This window comes from Artibeus jamaicensis, unplaced genomic scaffold, assembly GCF_021234435.1.
Source record: "Artibeus jamaicensis isolate MK-2021 breed Jamaican fruit bat unplaced genomic scaffold, CSHL_Jam_final scaffold_537, whole genome shotgun sequence".
Classification (NCBI taxonomy): Eukaryota; Metazoa; Chordata; class Mammalia; order Chiroptera; family Phyllostomidae; genus Artibeus; species Artibeus jamaicensis.
The window spans coordinates 37,158,036-37,179,400 of record NW_026522047.1 but is presented as its reverse complement, the minus strand read 5'-3'; the positions used below and the strand labels follow the sequence as shown (position 1 = coordinate 37,179,400).

The following is a 21,365-nucleotide window of genomic DNA, read 5'->3' as shown; positions in this document are numbered from 1 at the left end:
CTATACTTACCTATAGCTCTAAAGCAAGCCCTCTGAACACTTTTCCAAGGAGGATCAGTTCCACTGTTACTCACAGGAAGGACAGACCTGGTCATTCCACCTTTGTGATTGGAGTCCCAGGTAAGTTGGTCACAAGGAGACCCTTTTGACTCTGGACATGCCCACTGTGTGACTATCCTAGGCTCCTGGAGCATAGATCCCACCTGCTCATTCTCAGAATTGGAGGCCCAAGGGAACGTGTTGTCAGAAGAAAGACTTCTGCAGCTGTAGGATTATAAGTGAGAAGAAAGAAAAATGCTTTTGTATTGCATCTTCAGAAGACTTGGTTGGGTTTCAGAGAACCAGAACTACCAGTACAGGTCTAGGATTTTGGACAAAACACTAAAAAATTCTTCCTTGCATCTTGAAATTTCCAGTTGTTTCTTCAAAAGCAGTTAGGTTACAGGGTTATGATATGAAATGGGTAGGGTCAGGTTATATTGGGTGTTAAGCCAGAAGAGATGCTGCTTGTGACAGCCAGACTTTGGGAGAGAGAAATGGAATACTCACAGATTATTGCTTAAGCAAAAACACTTACCCAGTGAGTCTCTGTAGCTCGCCCTGTGATTATATACATAGGGAGGGGCAAAGACTTGAAGCCTTTATGCCTTCCAGATTTTACTGGGCATGCAGGAACTCTGGAAGCTGGGCTTTCTCTAGAACAGAATAGTTCCTGAAAATCCCTTTGATAGTTTTATGGTCACTTTGAAAACAAGCGAGAAAGACCCCTATCTGAGAGCAGTCTGTCTTGACTACTTTACTCCAATTCTCTCTTTGGAATACATTTGGCTTCTGGAAGAATAATAGGGTAGCCGAAGTTCAAGGAACATGTGTATTCCAGCTCCAAAGAGAGGAATAAAACACCAAGAGATCATTTTAAATACATATTCAGTGAAAAAGAAATGGCAGTCTAGGGCCTTCTTTTTTAATATGTTGTCTTATAGTAGCAGAATTGTAGCTGGGCACATGATTCGTGGCAACACTACTGTTCCCAGCTTTCCTTGCTGTTAGGCATGGCCATGTGACTAAGTTCTTATCCATAGAGTCTCAGTCACTTTCACTTTTGTTGCTTAAGATAATGGTTACTACTATGCTCTCTTTCTATTTCTCATGCCATGAACCCAGACATTATGGTGACCCAGATTTGGATATGTGGATGGTGGTGAGTCTTTAAGGGGTGGCCAAGCAGTGACTGGATCCCTGAGGGACCACGTGGAGTAGGGCTGCTGCCCTCCTCCTGAAACCTGGCCTACTGTAGTGAGTACTGTGATGGGCTGCCTAGGTCTCTCCCTTCAGGCATGAAGCACTAATTAACCCAGATTCTGGGAATATGGGCTGCTGATAACTTACATTCAAATTCTTCTTCCTCAGGAACTGCTCTTGGCCAAAGAGAGCTGTCCCACCTGAAGTCCCATTCCTCTCCTCAGGGGAAATCCACATCCAATGATTGGTCAATGCTGGGTTGAAAGGTTTGGCCCCCAGGCTCCAATTTTGGACAACTGTGAAAGGTATCCAAGCTACAGAGCTCCCTGCATTATTGCCTGAAGCCTCTGTTGCAATAGCAACAACCCCTCTGCCCAGCTGCTGTTCCAGAAAACTTTCCCCAGTGACCCTCTGGCATGCAGGCTCCCTTGGTAGTGTATTTCCTTGGGAATCCAACTCAGTCTGCAACTGTTATTACATTAATGGACAAAAAAACCTTATTTATTCCTTAAGTCTCTGAAGTGTTGGGTTTATTTGTTACAGCACCTCAAATTTCACCTTAATTCAATTGGTAAGTAGTGAAAAACAAACTGAGCCGGGAATTAGAAGACCTGACTCTAGTTGTTTTTTTTAAGGAACTTGTTTTTTTGACTTGAACTTTACCTCTTTTGGCCTTCATCTAATCTGCAAAATGAAGGGCTTGGATTGTATCACTGTAAAGGTCTCTTCCAACTTTAATAATCTGTGATTATTTTCTTTCTAAAATGTATCTCTTCATGAAATGATAGCAATATCCAGTGGCAGTTGCATTCGTCGAAAATTTCCACCCAAGCAAAAGATTTGGAATACGGCTCTACATCATGACCTCTCTTTTTCTTCTCCTCATCCCATCTCTTCTCCCTTCTGCCCGCACCACCTGTCCTCTATTTCTTTCTGATTCATCTCACCCACCAGCCAGAGAGTAGGTCCAGAAAACCTCAGTCATTTCTTTGAGCTCAGCTGCTGCTGTATGCTTCCAGCTGAAATTCCATCTGGAGCTACTGTTTGAGGCCAACTCCTCCTGTGAGAGCCATCTTTTTTCTGTTGCACCTCGCTGCCCTACACCCCAGGGGTGGCTTGGGCAGAACTGGCCAATGAGGATGGACATTGTCCTTTTTCTTCCTCGAGTCAGAGCTCTTTTGGAATCAGGAAGATCTTGATAACCCTCTCTGGGAACATGATGCTATCCTCGGCACGGTAACCAGCCAGAAGGGCCCGGCCCTGCCTTCATGGCACTTACAAACGAGTGTGGGCACGGCCATTCACACACCGAAAATGGTTTGCTTTTCATTGAATAGTGACTTGCAGCTTAGGAAGTATGTTTACACTTTACCTCACTTCATCTCTAAAATAACTCAGCAAGACTTCTAGTACTATTATTCTCATTTTACAGAGGAAGAGAAGCTAAATGGCTTTCCTCTGATGACACTATAATTGGCAGATTGAGGACGGAGACCCATATTTTCTAACAATAAAACCTGCACTTTTTTTCTTGCCCCTTTTATTAACCTAATAAACTCCTTTTTTGGATCCATGCCTAGATCCTTGAGGTGGATCTCTGGGCTCCCGTGAAACTTGGGCCATGTCTTGGTACATAAATTATCAGTTGGCAATGTCCCTGTCCCTCACCCTCCCCAACTGCATTGGGGATGCCTTGAAATAAAAGTGACTAAATATTTTTGGTGTCTAATAAGTTAAATGTGTTTTTCTGCAATACCCACGTCTTTCACTTTGTGTAATGATGATAATAGTGAGGACTGCTTATGTGTGTAGACAGTAGGAAGCTGCCTATGGGAGTAACATTATAAGCCCGGAGAAATCTCCTCTTTCCTTATTGCCCCCCACCCACCAAATATCTTTCTTAAGTGGTGGCATAATCTTTCATTTTATGGCGTGCAAGTTTTCAAATGATGTTCCATGCTGACCTAAATTCACTCTGGTTTATAAAATGTGTTTCCCGAACTCTTTTCCAAGAGTGGGCTGGGGAAGCAGGTTGTGGAAGAGCTGCCCTTGAGACAGGGGAAGGAAGAGCCACAGAACAAGAAAATGGGACATGTGAAGTGGATTCTTGGGACATTAGTGGCAAATCATCTAGCCTGGCAGTTTGGAAGTAACAGGCCTTGGAATGTCAAAAATCCCTTTCCTGGGCCTTTGAGAAGCTGTTGTGAGTGGTGGGAGTAAAGGTAAAGGTGGGATGTAGGGCACTTTGTTCCAATTCTGAAACAAGCAGTTCCAGGGTTGAGGGCCGCGTGACTCCAGAGCTAAATCAGAAGTGGAGCACAGGCATGGCCTGCAGTCAGTCTTGCTGTCTCTGCGTGCTCCGGGCACCAGGCTGTGCTGCTTCAGCACCGAAGACAGCGCCTCGGGGGCTGCTTTGGAAACTGGGCTGGAACTCTGTGGCTGTTTACATTGGGGACTTCTGCCCGTTTGATTCAGTGTCCTTGGCAAGCTGTGCTGAAGATTGGAACCTGGGGTCTTAAGGAAGGCTCAGCATCCAAGGGTCTAACTTAGCTTCCTTTGGATTTTACTCCAGGCTAGTAATCATTTCCCTTTTAAGTCCATTCTCTGGGCTTTAAGGCTCCCTTTTCTTTTTCCGGCCACTTGAGGCATTCATCTAATCCTGTCTGCCCCATGCTTTTAGAGAGAAGATGGAATTCTGTGGCATCTCTTCCCCGCTCCTAATCTCTTTTCTTTTGGTCTAAGTATGCTCCCTTTTCTCCCTCGGACCTCTGGCTCTGCATTTTCCATGCAAGAATGGACTATATAGCTCTGGACTTCAGGGAAAGCATGAATGGATACTAAAGTATAATGACTGAGAACTGAATGTCCATTTCTTTTCCACTTTTGCGGGGATACCATGGAACTTTTGCAGACATAGTTCCTTAGCAAAATGGGCAAGTTCCTACCAGTAGGAATTTTAGGTTTGTTTCAGGCCAAGGTGGAAGACAGTCTCTAAGAATCTCTAGGGCCTCAGAGATGTCACAAATTATGCAAGAAAAGACACACAGATATTCTACCTCTGTGAAAGGCCACTCTGGGTATATTTTGAAATCTTTACTAACCATGAAGTCTAGAACAGGTTAGTTAACTTCCTTGAGTTTCAGTTTCTTGAACCATAGAGCAGGATAACAACAAATACCTAGCTTAAGTAAAAATTAATGTGATCACTTATGAGAAATTGTTCTGTTAACTGCAGAGTGCTACCCAACAATTAATAATAATAATAGTCCTCACAAAACCTTTGATGGGAAGATATTGGCACTTCCATTTTTCTGACCATTGTAGGCTATGAATGCGTCAAACCATGCCCATCAGAGAGGGGCAGATAGTGATTCCAGGACAATTTAAAGGGAAACTTGTCATCCTGCTTTGAGTTGGCTGTTACCTGTGCACTTGGCTTTGGTCTCTTCTGTATCTGAAAAAAACTTTTCTTCCGTTAACTTAGTAAGCCAGGGTCACTCACACTGACACCCTTGATTTATAAGACAGTCACAGTGCATCCGGAAACAGCTAGTGACACATCCCTTCCCCCAAATGCGGTTCCCATAGGCAGTTAGACATTTCAGAGCCTTGCAGAAGCCTGTGGGTTCTTATTGTCATTGCCTGTGTGTTCCCATTCATCCCTCAGCTACCTTCATGTCACTTCCACTCATGGCTGCCAGATCTCTCGAATGATTTGACTTTCCTCTAGTGTTCCTAAGGAAAACTGCTTTGTATTTTCTCTAAGGGAGGGTAGGCCCTCTATTCCTAAGTTTGTGAGCAATGAAATTCCTGCCTAGGTGCTCATGTGGGCATGTAGCCCTTTCTAGTCATCTCATTAAGCCCTAAGATGGTTTGTGCAACAATCGTGCTTGGTTGTCTACATAGCCTCCATTCCATCTTCTTTATTAACAGAACTCTAATTGAATTAACCTTTTCTTCATTCCCCATGTGGCCACATGTCTGACTTCATCCTCAGCCCCAGAGTAGGCCTGGCCAGGGGAAGAGTATCTTTCTCCCCTAGTCATCACTTCTGTTGAGATGGTGAAGTGTCTGGATGAGATGCTGAGAACTGTGGCTGCCACATTATTACCAGCTGAATTTGAAAGCCAGCGCCATGACTGACAGGGCAGAGAGATAAAAACAACATGGGTCCTTGCTGAGTTTGCCAAGCTACCAAATCAACCAGTTCTGAAACCTGCATTTCTTCTGGCCTTCCTGTGATATGAGATAATCAAGTTTTTTTTTATTGATTAAGCAGAGGTTTCTCTTACTTGCAGCTAAAAGCATTCTAGTACGTGCAATTGCTGGTCAGGAGATAAGTCTAGGTTACTTGTCAAAGAGACGGTGCACACTTGAGTTGCTCTTGAGCCCCACAAACAGTACCCCAAATCAATCTCCTGAGCTTCTTACACCAACAGCCTTTTCACTCCTGCTGTTTGTCATCACTGTGTCAGATGACATAAGGTGGCAGCAGTTAGAAGAAATTTTCTACCAGTTTGTGGATTCTATTTTGTAGAGGTTGAGATTTATTCTTAATCATAGCTGGTTGTATTTCCTCTGGGTGCCAAACCTCATTTGCTAACTTAATTGCTTGATGTGTGTAGATTTTCTTTATTTTGGTAGGAAATATGTCCTTGAGTTGTATACAACAGGAGCCTACAAAGAAGGAGATCTTTTACCAAGTAAGAAGATCCTGTTGTTGCTTGGAAGTCAGTTTTGGGGTCCAAGATTCTGTATATAAAGGGTTTCTGGGGCTCACACTAACTAATCTTCCTCAAAGGAATGCACTGAAAGATTATCATGTCCATCCTTCTATGCAAGACTCTCTGATGATTTGTCCACTGAAACAATTTCTTCCTCTCAGCTCTGGTGAGTTGTCGGCCTCACAGGGGTGGTAAGGAAGTGGAGGAAGGTCATCTTGAAAGGCCGATTATTCACACTTGCACACAGGTGAGATTGATAGGCTCCCGGATGGAAATTAGGGGAAAAAGGACTGATGAGGAAATTAGGGGACAAAAGCTGTAAAGAGATTAATTTAATACAGACCCAATAATAGAATTCATTCAAGAAATCATTTCAACCTCCCAAGTTCAAGTTTTGTTGGGAGGGACATGGAGATACTTTCTCCGTACTTGGGGTTTCATTGTCTAATAGGACTCAGGACTGCCCAAGCTTTTGGTGTCTCTGGGCCACATTAGAAGAAGAAGAGTTGTCTTGGGCCACACATTCAATACATTGCAACATGTAATCCCCCCCAAATCTCATGTTTTAAGTAAATTTATGATTTTGTGCTGGGCTGCGTATTCATAGCCATCTTAGGCCTCCTGTGGCCTGCGGGCAATGGTTGGACACCCCTGTAGGATGACATAAACCAGCAAAAAGTTACTTTTAACTATAAAAGTAGCTGAATGGAAGATATAAATAATTGCCCCTGGCAACAATAGAAGAGCTATCACAAAAAGAGGCCATTACTTTTTAAACTTTTCAAATGAACTGTGAAGATAATGGCCTGGAGATGAAAGGGGATCGAGGCTACAGTGGACTAAGAAAGGACAACAGGCACAGAGACAATTTCACTGCCACCCCTGTCCTCATCTCTGTCACTGCCTCCGACAGCAGCAGCGGCGTCTGCCAGGGGAGCCTGCTGCTGCACGCCAGAGCCAGCCACGCGGCTGCAGTCACTCCACCTCCACAACGGCATTTGAAGGTGCTGTCCCCGCTTTGTGATAATGAACCTGTCAGGGGCTTAGGGGGTTTTAAAACAGCTTTATTGAGATATAATTCAAATGCCATATAATTCACCCATTTGAAGTGTACAGTTCAATTGTTTTTCATTATATTCACAATCATGCCACCACCACCACAATCAATTTTTAAACATTTTCGTTGCCCCCAAAAGAAACCCCAAATACATTAGCTCCTTTCCCCCCAAATCCCCAAGACCTTTGCTTAAGAATTTTAACTCAGGCCTGTTGGGTATTGAAGGATTTGTGAAAGCTTGCAACTCTTGAATTGTTAGAATATCACGGCACCACCCCTACCCCCACAAGCTCTACTCGCTGTGAGACTGATTTTGACAAGACAGGGAAATAGATGGTTTAGTTTGAACATGAGGATGGATTTCTCAGTGAATTCTTACTAAATAGTGTTTATTATGCACAATATTTGAATGTACTGATTGGGATAGAAAGTTCCAGAACTGCAATTTTAGGCCATTTCTCCCTTCGATATTGATGTGTTGCCCAAGACTGAGGCTGTTGAAATTTTCAAATAAAATTTCCTTTGCAGTTTGTGCTGAGAGCTGAGAGTGCGGATTCACAGATGACTAAACAAACAAGGCTTCACATCCTTGGTCTCACCTTCAAACGGGGAAATTGGTTACTAAATAACATGTTTCACAAAAGCAAGGGCTCTGTCTCCTTTCCTTTCATCACCGAGCGGTTTAGCCAAGTTGGAAATTGGTATGTGTTCCTGTTACAGAACCCCCAGCAGATCCCTTTGTATTGAAAGCTGGTCGACAAGACTATAGCCGTGCTGTGAATTTGAGAGGCAGAACACAAAACTGAATGTTAAAAACATTAGAAAGGCAAGCACTAGGATATTAAAGCATAAAGCAGGGACCTGGAGTCTTCTGATACCTTCTGTTAAATAAACTAGGACAGGATATCAGGGAGTGTTTGATTTTGAAAGAAAGGGTCCTTCCAGACTATTCTCAGCCCTGAGACGGAGAGAATATTAAGTAACTTGTCCAAAATCGAACCACTATTCAGTGGAGGAAGAGCTGAGCTTTAAACCCAAGTCTGCCTAATTCCAAACGGCATTTTCTTACCAGCACATCAACTCACTAAGAGCAAGTAGAGTCATGGAGAAAAACCAAAGACCCAAGAGAGTGAGTGATAAACAGAATATATACTCTGGGCATTCTAGAGGGAGAGTGGAAATTGCTTTTCCCTGCAGCAGAAAATGTAGTCCCAATACCTAGAGGCTATTCTGAAGGGGGGCAGTAGAAGCACCTTCTTTTAGTTTAATCTCTCTGGGCTTTTGTTTGCTCCTCTGGAAGATGTCACGTGAGTGTCTGGAGCTTGAAATAGTAACGTGCCTTCATCCTTAATAATCTATAAACATTACAGCACATTTATTTTTTGATTGTTTAAACTTGTGGAGCAAACCATGGCCCTCACGTCAATTCCCACGTATGTATAACAGTGTCAGTGGTGTGACTGTTCTTTCATGCCAGGCAGGAGAGATGTGAAGAGGAGCAAGTTCAGACACAAGGGTGAGAGCCATGGACCTCCTTCTAGTCCCACCCAGCAGGGAATGGTCCTGGTCTCTCCTTTGGGCTCCTGCTAAAAGGTTGTGGGGAAGAATGAGACCACGTCTGAAAAGTGACCTGAACTTCCTGGAGCAAGAAGCTAAATAACTTCAAGGCCTGCAAGTGCCATTATTTGTCTCCCATTTATAAACCCAATGCAAGAACTGGTCAGGTAAAGGGGAGATAAACAGTGATGGAAGGAGACACAACTTAGGGTGGTGAACACACAGTACAACATGGAGATGGTGAGTTAGAGAATCGTACACCTGGAACCTACATAATTTTGTCAACCAATGTCACCCCAATAAATTCGATATGTTCCATTAGCAGAAAAAGTTCGTGGTTTTAAATGATGGCAGTTTTATATCCATGTCATCAGATACTTTAAATGAAAAAAATCAGCTTTTTGGCCGGAACCGTCAGCTTCCAGTGATTCACCAAAATGACTAACACAAAGGGCAAGAGGAGAGGTACCCGTTACATGTTCTCCAGGCCTTTTAGAAAACATGGAGTTGGTCCTTTGGCTACATACATGCAGATCTACAAGAAAGGTGATATTGTAGGTATCAAGGGAATAGACACTATTCAGAAAGGATGCCCCACAGATGTTCTCATGGCAAAAATGGAAGCATCTATGTCACCCAGCATGCGGTGGGCATTGTTGCAAACAAACAAACAAACAAACAAACAAACAAACAAAGTAAGAGCAAGATTCTTGCCAAGAGAATTAATGTACAAATTGAGCATATCAGGCACTCAAAAAGTGCTTAAGAGACAGCTTCCTGAAACGTGTGAAGGAAAATGATCGGAAAAAGAAGGAAGCCAAAGAGAAAGTTTCCTGGGTTCAACTGCAATGTCAGCTTGCTCCGCCCTGAGAAGCGCACTTTGTGAGAACTAACTGAAAGGAGCCTGAGTGGTTGGAACCCGCTCACTAGGAATTCATGGCATGATAAGTGTGAAAAAATAAAAGACTTCTATACTTATAAAAAAATCACTTAAGTCCAATAATATCGATATATCAATTATTTCTACCAATTCGTGGAATCAAAAAAAAGCTACTTGGAGTCTTTTTTATCAAAAATGAAACATCTAACATATCTCTCAATACTCTGAAAAATTCAGTTTAAAAGTTAAGCATTTAAGAAAAATATCTGTTGTGAGGATGATGTAAGTAGATCTTTTGGTGAACCACAATGTTGTGATTGAAAACTATGTTCTTGGAGATCTACAGAAGAGAAATATACTTAGAATTAGTTATACTTAAAATATAATTCACTTTTGTATTAAACTGTGGTATTTTACCCATTCAAATAAAAGTTGTGATTGCTAAGATTTACAAGTTCTAAAACAAAAAAACAAACAAACAAACAAACAAACGAAAGAACAGGTCACCTCTCCAATCAAAGAGCTCAAGTCCTCTTATTTTCCTTTGCTGGGTTTTCAAATGATGTTGAGAGCCCCTAATGCCATGGCAACAGAAGCTGTGAAAAAACTAACCTGGAAATGTGGGGTGGAAAGGACTTCATGGAGATGCAGCCTCTGCAGGATGGAGCCACCTCCTGAAGGCAGACAGGAGGACGGCTTCGGTCCACTGTGACTTTGCCCACGGCGGCTGCAATCTCAGGGAGGTGGTATGCCAAGGAGCAAGCAAACACACGGGTTCTGGGGTCATGCAGAGCTCAGTCTGAATGCAGCTCTGAAACTTACAGGCCCTGTGACACTTGGCAGTCTGATTAAGGTCTCTGAGCACATGACTCAGGATTGCTGTGTGGATTATGTCAGAGAGTGAATACTTGGAAGTGCTTGGCACATACTAGGTGCTCAACCAATAAAAATCACAGGTGTGGCCTATGTTAAACATTGGGTTTCTTATGTCTTGTTCCAGGTTCTTTACTGGCAGCCTTGGATGCTGTGGGTCATTCACTTGAAAGTGTATAGGAGAGAACAGGCTCCTATATCTCAGGCTTACTTAGATTTGGAAGGATCTATGGAAAAAAACTGTCTCAATTTTCCTTGTGTGCTTATTCCTGCCCAAGATGTGGTGATAATGAGAGAAGAGAGAACTTTCAGAATGGGGATACTTGTATTCCTAAAGTCCCAGCTCACAGACAGACCCTGGGCCCGTCATTTCCCCTCACTGGCTTTGGACTTTGGCTCTGCCATCTGGGTTTCAAAAGGTTGCAAACTCTTTAGAAACAAACACATATTAGAGTTTGGACGTGATAACCGCTCTCTACAAAATACCTTTCTACTCAGCTCCCTGGAGACTGAAACTCTACCACCAGAGCCTCTTCCCCTGGAGAAATCCAAACAGGGCTTGGGTCTGCTGGGAGTCACAAATGCACTTACCGAGTGGACCGCTGAGTACACCACAGCTCGAGGAAGGTTGGGAAAGGGCTGACCTGGGCGGGGGTGAAGGGGGGCAGTTGCACAGCAAACCAAAGCTGCAAGGCCCCAGCATGTCCACTACCTTTGGCATTTTGCCAAGAGCAGACCACTGGCCACCTACCAGCAAAGCCCAGTGTATCATTAGAGAGGACGGGGGGACTCAGGAGCTCACTGTGTGCTCTTGGGCAGCTCACTCCACCTCACGGGGTCCAGATTTATCTGTAAGATGACAGGGTGAGATGCCTTTAGCCCCAACCCTCTGCTTGTATGCTGGTATTGGGAGATGCTGCTGGGGTCAGAGGGCTCAGGGTAGCAGGCAGGAGCTCTGTGACTGGCTCTCAGTTCCAGCTTCTCTGCTGTTAGAAGTCTGCTTAGAGGGAAAGGCAGAGCTTGTGGCTGAACTGAAGTTCTCTTTGCCTCCCCTGCAAGTCCTCGGCGAGAGAAATGTCTGATTGGAGAGGGGAACTCTCCAGGGAATGCGTCCAGGGAGTGCGCGGTGGCGCTTTGAAGGAAACCCCTTGGTGTGGTACTATTTTAAAATTTCACTTCATTTTAATAATCCTAACCCAAGGATATGTTTATTAATTTTAGAGAGGAAGGGAACAGGGTTGGGGGGGAGAGAGAGAGGGATGGATTGGTTGCCTTCTGTATGAGCCTCGACTGGCGACCAAACCAGCAGCTTTCTGGTGTACAGGATGATGTTCCAACCAAGTGAACCATCTGGCCAGGGCATAGAGTATTATGTTATTTTTTTTAATACATGGTGTTTACCGAGCCCCTATGGTATATCAGGAACTTGTTCACATCAGTATAGAAAATACACAAAAATTCATAGCTTTGTAAAGTGTATGCTCTAGTGGTGCAGGGAAACAGACAGTAAAAATAAATGTAGGAAATAATTTTTAACAGTGTTTTGCTGGTGATAAAGACCGTGGGAGACATGGAGTAAGAGTTGTGAGGGTTTCAATGGAGGTGGTAGTTAACATAGGCGACTTGAATGAAGAGTGGAAGGACAGTGGCTGGCCAGGGGAGAGCATTATTTGGAATTTAACTACACATTAATAAAATGCCCCCTAATGATGCTATTCATTAGTGCTACTTGTTTGTTAATAATTAATAAACGAGCCATCATCAGTCCATTCTTTTTTTTTTCTTTCATAAAGACTCATGCGTGCTTTGTGTCTCCTTGGCGGTTCAGCTTTGCTCTTTGTCTCCCTCTCTTCATTCGGACGTCCCTGCTCCTTCCCTCATTTCCTCCACAGTCACCTGGGATTTTTCCACCCTGGTTCTTCCTCCTGCCTTGGCCCCTCCCCCACGCCCCCCATCCCCGCAGGCTCCCCAGACGGCTCTGCTCCAGCTCCCCCGCTGGCCTGTCAGTTTCAGTCCAATGCAAAGGGCAAATAGAGTGGAACAGCCAGGCCAGGGAGACCAAGAGCAAGGAAACCCTTGAGCAGTCAGATCGCGGAGCGGGAGCACTCTCCAGCCCCCCACCCCCGCTGCACGTCCGCTCAGCTCTCACTTTCACCATTGTTGGGGCCTTGGGGATCATGTTGGTCTCAGAGGTGGGAGGCTTCCTCCTCTTTCTAAAGAAAAAGGCTTCTGCTTCGTTAAAAAATATTTTTATTGAATGTATTGGGGTGACATTGGTTAATAATATAGGATTCAGGTGTATGTTTCTATAACTCATTATCTATATATTGTATTGTGTGCTCACCACCTCAAGTCAAGTCTCCTTCCATCGCCATTTATCCCTCGTGGCCCTCTGTACCTCGCCCCATTCTTCTTTCCCTCTGGTAATCACCGGACAGTTGTCTGTCTCAGAGCTTTTTTTCCTTATCAGCCAGCTCCACAAACAGGGCCCCTCCCTTCTGACAGCTGCCAGTCTGCTCTCTGTATCTATGAGTCTGTCTCCGTTTTGTTTTCTAGTTTCTTTTGTTCACTAGACTCCACTGATAAGTGAAATCATATGATATTTATTTTTCTCTGACTGGCTTACTTCACTTAATATAATAATCTCCAGATCTACATGGAAGGTGTCACGAAAGGTAAGATTTCCTTCTTTTTTTATGCCCTAGTAGTGTTCCATTGTGGAAATGTGCCACAGCTTTTTAAATAATTATTTTTACCATTGTTCTGCTACAGTTGTCCCAATTTTCTCCCCTTTACTTTCCTCCGCTCAGCCCTCTCCCTTCTCCCACAGTCAATCCCCACACTGTTGTCTTTGTTCACGGGTCATTCACACATGTTCTTTGACTAGTCCCTTCCCCTTCTTTCCACCATTATCTTCCTGCCCCCTCCCCTCTGGTCTCTTTCAGTCTGTTCCATGTTTGCATGCCTCTGGTTCTGTTTTGTTCATTAGTTTATCTTGTTCATTAGATTCCTCTTATAAGTGAGATCATATGGTATTTGTTTTTCAAAGATTGGCTTATTTCACTTAGCACTCATACACTGACGGGCACTTGGCAGCTTCCAAATCTTGGCTATTGTAAATAATGCTGCAATGGACATAGGGGAGATATATTTGTTCAAATTAGTGTTTTAGTTTTCTTAGGATATATTCTCAGAAGTAGAATCACTGGGTAATAAGGCAGTTCTGTTTTTACTTTTTTGAGGTAACTCCATACTGCTTTCCATTCATTTATCTTATGCCTTTTGATTGGATCATTTAAGCCATTTACATTTAAAGTGATTATTGATAGGTATGTATTTATTGCCATTTTATTTTTTTAAGTATGTTCCTCTTCTCTTCATACAGAAGACCCTTTACAATTCTTGTAATACTGCTTTGGTGGTAATGAACTCCTTTAACTTTTTCTTGTCTGGGAAGATCTTTATTTCTCCTTCAATTTTAAATGATAACCTTGCTGGGTATGAAACCACTGACATGCTATTACTCGTCTATGATGTTTAGTACACTGATAGGAGAAACTATAATAACAACTAGACTCTAAATCATGGCCTGGCTTCCCCTATCTTGCATTTCCCTGTGGGAGGAGAGAGAGGTATGCCACCCACTGTAACAGAATGCAGACTATGATAAAGCAGGTGACACAGCTCCGTTCTGGCCTGAGGATTGGGAACCACCTCTTCTTTTTATTGGCCTGGAGTAAGCTAAACATAACTGTCATTGGGATTCCAATGACATTCAAATAACAATTGCACTGAAAGGGTATAATGCAAGGGCATATGTACAGGTGAGAGGGGGCTTCAGTTCCACATAAGGAATTTGGTGAGCTGATATGCTAGGTAGCATGAAGGATGCTGAGCCTGGCAGGATGATGGGGAAAAGGCTGAGGATGTGATTAGGAGGTGTGGGGAGAAGCCGTCTCCCAGCCTGGAGGACTGATCTTCACTGATGGTCAGGACAAACCCATTGATGAATAGGTGTGTTTTTACATGCCTTTGAGGCAAAACAACTTTATGCAGGCATGTTTGTTATTTGCATTTATTTCTGAATTACTTGTTGGTGATCTGTACCTATTTTCTATTACATTATTTGTATTTGAAAGATTGGTTTTGGGACACTTAGTTTATTATGAATAATATTCTTTATTGGCTTGCTGCCAGTAATTTTTCCAGTTTGTATTTTAAGTTTGTTTATAGCATCTTTTACAGCTTTTTGGAGTATAGTTGATGTACGATAAATGCACATATTTAAAATGTTCAATTTTGGCATTTATAAAATAATCACAGGGATGTAAAGTACAACATAGGAAATATAATCAATAATTGCAATAAATATATTTGATTTATCAAGATGATCACTTTGTAAGTTATACAAATGTCTAACCACTATGCTGTCTATCTGAAACAAATATGATATTGAATATCAACTGTACTGAAAAATAAAAAAATGAATAAAAACAAAGTGTTCAATTTTGTGTGTTTTGAAATATGTATACATTGGTGAAATCATCACCATGATCCGAATAAAAAGCATTTTTGAAAAATATATTTTATCTATCATGCTATTACAGTTGTCCCATTTTCCTCACTTCATTCCCCTCCACTCTGCACACCTCCTCCCCACCCACATTTCCCCCCTTTAGTTCATGTCCATGTGTCATACTTGTAAATTCTTTAGCTTCTACATTTCCTACACTATTCTTGCCCTCCCCCTGTCTATTTTCTACCTACCGTCTATGGTACTTATTCTCTGTGCTTTTCCCCTCCTGCTCTCCTCCTCCCACTCCCCTGTTGCCAACCCTCCATGTGATCTCCATTTCTGTATTTCTGTTCCTGTTCTAGTTGTTTGCTTAGTTTGTTTTTGTTTTAGATATGGTTGTTAATAATTGTGGGTTTGCTGTCATTTTACTGTACATGTCTTTTATCTTCTTTTTCTTAGATAAGTCCCTTTAACATTTCATATTATAGGAGCTTGGTGATGATAAACTCCTTTAACTTGACTTGTCTGAGAAGCACTTTATCTGCCTTTCCATTCTAAATGAAAGATTTGCTGGATAGAGCAATCTTAAATATAGGTCTTTGGATTTCATGACTTGGAATACTTCTTTCCAGCCCCTTCTTGCCTGTAAGGTCTCTTTTGAGAAATCCACTGACAGTCTGATGGGAACTCCTTTGTAGGTGACTGTCTCCTTATCTCTTGCTGCTTCTAGGATTCTCTCCTTCATTTTAATCTTGGCTAATATAATTATGATGTGCCTTGGTGTGTTTCTCCTTGGGTCCACCTTCTTTGGGACTCTCTGAGCTTCCTGGATTTCCTGGAAGTCTATTTCCTTTGCCAGATTGGGGAAGTTCTCCTTTGTTATTTGTTCAAATAAGTTTTCCACTTGTTGCTCTTCCTCTTCCCCTTCTGGCACCCCTATAATTCAGATGTTGGAACATTTAAAGATGTCCTGGAGGTTCCTTAGCCTTTCCTCATTTTTTTGAATTCTTGTTTCTTCCTTCTTTTCTGTTTGGTTGTTTCTTTCTTCCTTCTGGTCCACTCCATTGATTTGAGTCCCAGTTTCCTTTCCATCACTACTGGTTTCCTGTGCATTTTCCTTCATTTCACTTAGTGTAGCTTTAATTTTTTCATCTAATTTGCAACCAAATTCAGCCAGTTCTGAGAGCATCCTGATCACCAGTGCTTTGAACTGTGCATCTGATAGGTTGGCTATCTCTCCATGGCTTAGTTGTATTTGCTGTGGAGCTTTGATCTGTTCTTCCTTTTGGGCCACTTTTTTTTGCCTTGTCTTGTATGTTACGTATGAGAGGCAGAGCCTTAGGTGTTCAATTGGGCATGTCAACCCAGTTGCTGGGTTGTGACACTGTCTGTGGGGGTGGGGTCAGAGAGGAAACAATGGCAGTTGCTCCACTCTCTGCTGTATTTCAGTCACTTCTCCTGCTTCCCCCAATCAAATTGGGCTCTTCTGGTGCTGATTCCTGTGTGGGTGGGCTTGTATACATTCTAGGACCCTGTGGGTCTCTCCAATAAACTCTCCTTGAGGCAGGGAATCTCTCCTGGCACCTCAACCCCCACAGGTGTTTTCAATTGGTGGTTTAAGGCTTTATTTCTCTGAGCTGGGACCCTGGGTTGCACGGTCTGTCTCAATCCCCAGTTTCTCCTGGTTTATCTGTGTGTGAATGTGGGACCACCCAGTCTACCAGCTGCCTTGTGCACCCTGCCCTTCCACAATCCACCGCCTCACTGGGTCCACCTGCTGCAGCCCTGCCACAACCCCTCTCTGCCCAGCCAGCTCTGCCCCTCCTACTGGTCTGGATGAATGTATCTTCTTTAACTCCTTGGTTGTTGGAGTTTCATACAGTTCAATTTTCTGTCATTACTGGTTGTTTTTTGTTTCTAAATTGTTGTTGTCCTTATTTTGGTTGTGTGAGGAGGCACAGTGTGTCTACCTATGCTTCCATTTTGGCTGGAAGTACCACCAAAATGCACTTTAATTACCTTCCAAAGATTCCTCAAGGCCCTTGATAATCCTTCCTGTCTCTGTCCTCATCCCCAGGAAACCACATGATCTTCTTTTCACTGCTACATATCAGTTTATATTTCCTAGAATTTTACATAAATGGAATTATGCAGCATGTATTTTTTATCTGTTTTCATAATGATTTTAAGATTCATCCATGTTGTTGTATGTGTTAATGGCGTGTTCTTTGCCGCTGAGTAGAAGTCAATTGTGTGGATATATCACAATTTATACATCTCTTCACCTAGTAATGGGCATCTGCATGGTTTCCATTTGGTGGTTATTAACAATTGAGCTGCTGTGAAGATTTGTGTACAAGTCTTTGCATGTCAAGTAGGATTTTGATAGCTAGAGATGAAAACACTTTGGGCAGAAGGAGCACATGCCACAGAGAGGTAAAAACAGGACGAGGACAGGGACCAGTGTGGTAGTGATCTGCGGGAGCTAGAATAAAGGATATTCGCTTGGAGGGCATGGGGAAAAGAGAGAGCAGGTTCAAGTTGGAGTCACCCATTTCCTGGCAGGACTCCAACTGATAAAAAGTAACATTCCACTCAGCTCACCTTATATACCAAGTGATTCACTGCACCTGGGTAAACTCACATGGCGTTGGGCATAGTTGGCCCATTCCACAACCTGTGCTAGCCACTGGAAGCCCATGTCTCCCTGCAGATCATACTGGAGCCTCAGAGACTGGCTCCCATTTCTGCATCCTGCACTTGATCACTGTCAGGAGCCTTTCACATCAGGCTGGCTTCTCCAACCCCCACCTCATGTGCCTCCTTGCATAAAAATAGGGAACTTCAATTCTCCTTTGCTTCATGCCTGTAGATTTCTCCAGTCTATTTCAGCTCATGCTGTGCAGAGCTGAGATATTTTCTTACAAGATAGAGGAAGCCAGGCCACGTTTTAGAGTGAGACTTATTACTACAGTGTCTCCTATCAGAGTACTAAACATCATAGACTAGGAATAGTGTGCCAGTGATTTCACACCCATTCTAATTTATTTTTTGACAGGCAGCTCCATCTCTACTTCCTGGTCCCCTTTTCTTAATTGGGCTCCTGAAATGTTTCTTGCTGTAAAGTTTTTGCTGTCTTTAGTCTATCATTTTGCTCCCCAAGCTACCCCTCTTCACAGGTCAGTGTTCTCTTGGTCTAGAGTGAACACTTGTAGTGGGGAAATAACATAAGGGACACAGATGGCCACACAGAACCTCCCATTCTCCACATTGGGAAGATACACCTTCCTTATGTGACTAAAGTGTTTTATTTATTTGGTTCCAGGGTGTGTTCAATGCCTGGCACCTGCATTTGAAGAAGTTGTAACTGACTCCTTAAAGTAGATTTGCTTGTTCTTTTAAAAAAAGATTTTATTTATTTATTTTTTAGAAGGAGGAAGGGAGAGAGAAGGAGAGGGAGAGAAATATCAGTGGGTGGTTGCCTCTCACATACCCTCTACCAGGGACCTAGCTCACAACTGTGGTATGTGCCCTGACGGGGAATCGAACTGGCGACCCTTTGATTCCCAGGCCAGCACTCAACCACTGAGCCATATCACCCAGTGCTGCTTGTTCTTTATCCTCCAGTCATGCAGACCTACCCAGGCTTTCTCACTCAGTCTTCCTTATACTTTTGCTAAATTCAGGGCTTAAATTTATTGTGGAACAGAATGACTCAAACTAACTGAATATATGCCCATGATCTTCTGAGATGTTTTTTTAAAAAATGTTTTATTTATTTATTTTTAGAGAGAGGAGATGGGAGGGAGAGAAGAAGAGAACCATCAATGTGTAGTCGCCTGTCTCACTCCCCCTACTGGGGACTTGACCTGCACCCCAGGCGGGTTCCCTGACTGGGATTCCAACCGGTGACCCTTTGGTTTGCAGGCCAGCACTCAGTGCAGAGCCGCACCAGCCAGGGCGATCTTGTAAGTTCTTGTCAACTCCTGTTCCAATCCCAGGAGGCCTGCCAACACCAGAGGCGGTGGTCAAGGACTCTGAGGGAAGCACCCTGACCAGGAGCCCAGATATTTGGCCTGCAGTGTGGCTTTGCTTTTCATTAGCCAAGGGTTGGACATGAGGGATTCAATGTCTCTAAACTTCACTATCTATTTGTACAATTGGAGGGCCTTGACATTTCTGATTTCATGGAATTTATGCTGTACTTGCCTGACAGTATTCCCCAAACATTTATTTGAGGATTTGAGGACTGATTATGAGCTTGGCACAGCTAAGGATGAGTGAGACATGATTTTTGTCCTTAAGAAAGTTCCGGTCTGGTAGACCTGGAGAAACAATACGCTGGGAAGGGGATCATCAGACACCAGAATAAGCTGAGGTGCCAGTTGAGAGTGCACCTTAACATATTGAATTAGATTCTCTGGTTCTTACCCACAATAAGGTGGCGAACTCCTGCTGTGCTGTGTTTGGATGACGGTGCTGATGCACCACAGATGGAATGCCCAGCAAGAGGTAACTGCCCCACAGAGGATGGCACTCGTCCTGTGCCACCTTTGCGCTCTTTGACATAACTTTGTGCACCTGCTCTGTTCTCTAATAGTTTTCTTAGATGAAACCTGTATGCCATAAATGTAGATGGTAAGCAAATACTGCTTGCCATGATAGACGGCAACTGTAAAGGGAACACAATGGAGAAAAGAAAAGCTTATGTAATGCCAGCTAGATACTGCTAAGGCTGGAGCCCAGCTTGTTTTTTTTTCTTTTCTTTCCTTCTTCTTCTTCTTCTTTTTTTTTTTTTGGTTAAAGTGGGAAATTAGCAAGTGTTAGAGGGGAGTTGGTACTCTGAAAGAGGAACCCTAATTACAGAAATGGAGTCAGTTTGATGTCGTTTGATGCTAAACCCTTGAATGCTGAATAAGACAAGAGATTCTAAAATTTACTTTCTTCACTTTCTTCAGAAAGCCTCTTACATAAAGACCAATATGTAAAACAGATGAAAACCACCACCACCACCCACAATGCAACAAACAAAACAGCTGCTCTGAAAAAACCAGGACGGGGGCCCATTCCCTGCTGAGTCAGACCAGAGGCACTCAGACTGCACTTTGAGAAGCACCGGCTTTGGAGTCCTGGGGGCCTGGTGGGTGGACAGAGTTTGAGGTCTTGAGTCTGGTGACAGGATGGACGCTGTGCCAGCAGGGTCTGCAGGAGAAGGGTAGGGGCAGGTGAGGGAGAGTGACCTTGAACACATTTGGGGTCGGGGGAGTAAAGGGGGGTTGAGGGGTAGAGAGGTTGTGAGGTTTTCTGACCTAGAAGTGAGGCTATTTTATTTTACTAGTTTCTTTAGATTTAAGGAGGCAACAGGGCAGTGTCCTCTTGGTTTGCCCGTTGCTTCAGGAGGGGCAAGGAAATCCAGTCATGGTCATGGTGGTTAAGAAGGCAGACTCTGTACTTCAGTGTATTTGTAAATGAAAAGGTTCCTGACAGTTGGAGTTACCTGTGGCCTGGTTTCTGTCCCTGTCATTATGGTGAATCAAGAAGTCGTCAGGGCCCAGAAAGAAGCATCATGTGATCATTCTAAACCATTCTTGGGACTCTTTCACGACACCTAATTGGAAGCCTTTTGATGCTGGGAAAAAGTCTAGAATGAATCCATGTGCTTAATTTTGGAGGAAAACCAGAGTTAAATTAAGTTGTAATTCTTCACATGAGAAGTTTTGTCCAGATGGTAGCCAACTAGAGTGGATACCTTGGCATTCTACCGAGATCCCTTTCAGACTAATGAGCCCCATCCCCCTGCTACCAGGAAAACTGGCTGCAAAGGCTGAGTTGCATCTCTTTCTGAGATTTGCTCTTGGCAGTAGGGAACTACCTTGTCCAAGGCTGCATCCCTCTCAGGGCGTGGCCTGTTGATGACTGGCTAATACAAGAATACAAAGGTTTGACTGGGGACCACCCCTGAAGGGCACTCCCAGCTCCAGTGCCCTCTGTAGGATTGATTCAGGTTACAGTTGCAATCTCATCTGAGTCAGCTCCCAATCTTCTGTATTCATGGTGACATCATGGTGTGAAACTAGAGAACGGAATTAAATGATATGAAGTTTCCAGGCAAGTGGAATTCTCCTGAGGAATAAGGATGCCCCACGAAACAAAACTGTTCAGAGCTACAGAACCGAATAAGGGGCTCATCTCTGCATTCAGGAGACAAATAAAAAAGTCTGAGTTCATACAGCTAACACCTGAATGTGTGTACCTTCATATACAATTCAAATATAAAAGTAGCTCCTGACGAGTAGGTGTTCACCTGTGAGAAGGTCTGCTCCAGACCCCGTTTATACTCCTCCTCCATTTGCTCAGCCTCACCTACACTCTAGTTCTTGGCTGCCTGATCAGCAAAGAACCCCAGCTGCTTCCTCTGTCACCTCATCTCCTAACACTGCCATCTGTCTCAGCCCCCCTGAGTGACTGCCGGACTTTGGCAAGGTCTCCGTAAAGTCTGCTGTGGTGGTAGCCACA

At 43.5% G+C, this 21,365-nt stretch overlaps 1 pseudogene; it reads left to right on the top strand.

Annotated features, from left to right (window-relative positions):
* The first annotated feature begins 9,014 nt into the window (after positions 1-9,014).
* On the top strand, positions 9,015-9,525 carry LOC119042049 (60S ribosomal protein L21-like; annotated as a pseudogene).
* The last annotated feature ends 11,840 nt before the right edge of the window (positions 9,526-21,365 follow it).